The sequence below is a fragment of the Siniperca chuatsi genome, linkage group LG8 (genome assembly GCF_020085105.1).
Source record: "Siniperca chuatsi isolate FFG_IHB_CAS linkage group LG8, ASM2008510v1, whole genome shotgun sequence".
NCBI lineage: Eukaryota > Metazoa > Chordata > Actinopteri > Centrarchiformes > Sinipercidae > Siniperca > Siniperca chuatsi.
The window spans coordinates 23,816,077-23,820,372 of NC_058049.1; the positions used below are offsets into that span (position 1 = coordinate 23,816,077).

At 35.7% G+C, this 4,296-nt stretch overlaps 1 long non-coding RNA gene across 1 annotated transcript; it reads left to right on the plus strand.

Annotated features, from left to right (window-relative positions):
- Positions 1-2,719: 2,719 nt before the first annotated feature.
- On the plus strand, positions 2,720-4,046 carry LOC122880535. Its single transcript, XR_006378957.1, has 3 exons — positions 2,720-3,077; positions 3,356-3,449; positions 3,572-4,046. It is a non-coding gene; the product is annotated as an uncharacterized LOC122880535 (long non-coding RNA).
- Positions 4,047-4,296: the final 250 nt, after the last annotated feature.

The window sequence follows — 4,296 nt, forward strand, 5'->3', positions numbered from 1 at the left end:
TTGATGCAAAATCATATAAAAATCCAGTATTACCATAAAACAGTCCTGCAGTCTTATATTTGCAACTCCGCCCGCAATGGCCAGTATGGCCAAATCTGATGGTTGGCAAATGTACGTCATCCAACAGTATTCGTAACATTACCCAATCCTATCAGCCAACATATTCAACCAACTCCCAATGTTGGACAGGAGCATTTTGCAGATATTGTTAATTTGTACTTTTAGTTCTTACTTTGGCTTTGAAATTACAAGGTGAATATACAGTTGAAATAAAAAATAAACTGAAGTCATTTGCATCCTTATCAGATAGCTTTACACAAATACGACCTCTAACTATAGTACTGCACCATCTGCAGGATCTTATCTGATGATGCCATTAAGCTACCCTGTAAAGCATATGACTCCATTAAACAAGTGTGTAAATCACCCAAGCATCATAGTCTTGTGACTAAAGACAGAATGAATCAGCTGCTGTTTTCCTGACAAATTGGATATATTGTGCTTACACAAACACTAAAGATTTTAAATTCAAGATAATTAAAGGCCCTGCGAACCCACACAGGTGTTTTCATTTAGCTTATTAGACCTCTGCTCAGGTTGAAGTTGGGTGAAGCTATGCTGGAATTACATGAAGTCACCAAACTCCATGCACTAAAAATAGTGATTAAGGTGTAACTTGTACCACTCTATTAGGTGCAACAAAACTAACAGTAGGGTGAAGGAAATGTCAATCAAAAAGTCTGTACACACCCACATGGTCCTGAGAAGAGGTTTAATCAGGCAACCTAAGTAAAAACACCTGTGGGTGGCTTTAAGTCTCTCAATGTCTAAAAACAAAAAAGATGCTATAATTATCAGTCGATTAATTGATTAACCAATCAACGGAAAATTAATTGACAATAATGTTGATAATTGATTGATTATTGAAGTTATTTATCAAGCAATGACGCCAAACATTTGCCGGTTACACCTTCTGCTTTAATTAGTTTTATATCACTGTAAAGGGAATATTTTTGAGTTATCTATTTTCTGACATTTTATAGACTAAAGATGAATCGATTAACCAGTAAAATAACTGATAAATTAATAGATAATGAAAGTAATCATTAGTTACAGCCCTGGTAAAAAAAACAAAAACAAAAAACATCTAAAACATCTCATGGACTAATGGAAAATTCGTGTCCATGTACATGAATCTATAGATTACATTTCGTGACTAATTCACTAACTCCCGTGAGACTGGGTTGGGATTACAGATAGCAGTGTTTAGTAGGGTGCACCAATAACTCTCGCTAAAATTCTCTGAAGGGTTTAGCTGTCATACAGACTTTTGTTCACACACATTTATACATACACACACACACATAGACGCTGCAGGCAGACATGACCATGTCTATGTAAGGTTGTGCTGGTAGACCTCTTGGGCGCATCTGCTCTTGCCATCTCTCTCACACACACACACACACAGATTTTATTCTTTACTGTGGAAAGAAAGAGGGAGGGGAAGCGTGGAGAAAGACTAAAAGACAGAAGGGAGACAGACTGAAGTAAAGAGATGAAGAAGAAAATACAGTTGGAGCATCTTTGAAAAACATTAAACCCCCTTGGTAAAATAATAGAAACTACAGTATGTGTGCATGTGTATTTGTCAAGGTTTTTAGTTTGTTAAATCCCATGGATGCAGGGCAAAATGTCTGCTTTGTGTTGTACCTCTTGCACCTTCTGCCACGTGTGTAAAGTCTGGTTTCTCTCATTTTATAATCTGGAAAATCTCCATCAACCTCTTGTTCACAAGTTTTTTTAATGAGCAGGTGTTCAAAATAAACATAGTTCCACACAGGTAGATCTTTTGTGCTGTACTGAATTCAAGTCATTTATAACTTAACCTGCAGAGACATGTTATTCTGCCTGACATTACTAGATGCTGTCAAAATCAACTGATTAACACAATAATCCTTTGACAATAGCTCAAAGGTAAACATGATCCGCATCTGGACACTGCCAGCACAAATCAGATTTTTCACCTGTACTGTATTTTTGCTGCTGTCAATCACAGATAACACAAGCAATGTGTTTTTCCAACATTTAGATACCTATGAAAAGATTAAGTGTAGGTTTCTAAAAAAGCATTTTAGCATTAAATCCACTTTTGTGTATGTGTAGGGCTGTGTCAGCAGATTTGGATTGACTAAAGGTGTTTTGAAAAACAAAGCTGAGACCATTTTGTTTTTCTGAGTGTACCCGTATTAGCCAATTACTATTATTGTTATTATTTTACCAAATTAAGAAACGTTTGAGTGTATAAAATACCTTGACTAAATAAATAACACATTGGTTTATCTGTTTCAGCATGTGATTCAATTGCTAAAGCTATAATAGCGTGTTGTTTACATTATATGTTTAAATAACCACAAAAGGGTCTGATTTACATTCACATAATTATCATTTTTAATGAATGTATGATTTAATATTTTGGCATATTAAAGGTCAAATCAATTCGACAACACCACCCACATGCAGAAGGAAGTAAATGCATAGATTTATTTAGCAATTTATTTTAACTTTCATTATTTTATTTATCCATTTAGAGTAATTTATTGGAGCCCGTAAAGCGTGTTAAATGGTAAAGAGAAGTGGTGGTAAAGGCAGAAAGAAAATGAAATGTGTTGGTAATGCCCTGGTTTCAATATAACTTTAAAATAACTAATAAATGAATCAATTGAGAATGACTTCCGGATGGGAGCCGAAACGTCTTGATTCTGAAAACAGTGTCCAGATGACTACGACTGAAACCTTTTCTACGATAATAAATGACTGTTAACACGACGGTAGTCTCAGGACACGAAGCTATAACATCTTATTGCTTATATTCATGGGTTATTTCATATCAGTTTATGCTGTGAGTTTACCTGAAATCACTCACTACTCACTATATAGCGGACTATATAGTGAGTGTAGAACAGATGGTCACTAACCAAATGATATATACCATCATACATTGCACTAAAAGGAAAATGGTAAACTGACGAGAGGAGAGAGAGCAATGAAGGCAGCGCGAAAACTGCCATCCGTTGTAAGTAAGTAATTTTCCATTTAACTTTCGATAATATGTTGACGTTTGTTCTACCATTTTCTCAGCCATGTAATAACTTGTGAATGTGTACAAATCACGGCTAGTGACCCAGTGCGCTAACATTAGCTAGCCCTCTTCTGTACAGTAATTGCCATTAGCAACACAGCTAAATTCAAACTAGATTCTTACAAAAAAATTTAATTCGTAAGTAGCGAAATTACATTGGAGTGTCACATAAATACTAGAGAAATATCGGTTGTCAATTTATTTTAATCTCTTCAGGGACCGACGACAATGTGGCAAACTTTATTTGCCTGAGGAGAGAGAGGGACCACCTCTTATCATGGAAGCGTTTTTCCTCTGCAGCCGGATGAGAGTGAGTTATGTCAAATTCTTGTAAAGAGTATCTTATGTGCATTCATAACAAAAGTAAAATTGTTCGATCGTTGTTAATGATACTGAAAGATTCTTTTGTGGTTTTTACATTACATTTTGTAGAGTTGTATTTAAAGAGATGGGCCTAGCTGGCGACTGGTGACTCCTGCCTGAGCAGCCAAGAAGTGGGAAAACTTAAAAAAGACATACAAGGTTTGGATTAAATGTATTTAACTATAGCCCTAGATAATGAAAGCATAGATGAAAGATCAGTTACTGTTCTCTTGAGTATTTTCTTTGCTGTATTTAGCATTTGAAATTAACACTACATGAATTGTGCACTGCAAATATTTTATATAAATTGCAATGGCAGAGAGAGAAACAGACTTGCTTGTTTGAGAGTTCCCGGTAAACATGTGGAAGCCTTGCTGTAGATTTGCATGATGCCAGAGGCTTCAGAGCAGGATGATAGGACGGCTGGTTCAGGAAGTGGGGTTCTCTCCTGAGTACGTAAATCACGCTGTCCTTGCCCCTCTCTTCAGAGCCTTCCTTTACTCGCCAAAATGGTGACAGAAAGTTGAAAACCAGTGGGGGAAAAACTGACCATAAAAAAATCACTGAAATAGAGTGACATGAAGAAAAAAATCTGAATATTGTCATTGAAAAACACATCAAGAAGGCAAGAAATATCAAAATAAGATGAAATAATTTTTAATGCCTGTTTTATTTTTCAGTGAAACTTGTTTCAGTGCCAATGCAACGTTTTTCAATACAAATGTTTCAATGCCATTGTTTCCTTTTTCAGTTCCAGTTTTGTTTTTAATGCCAAATTTCATTTTCGATGCCAA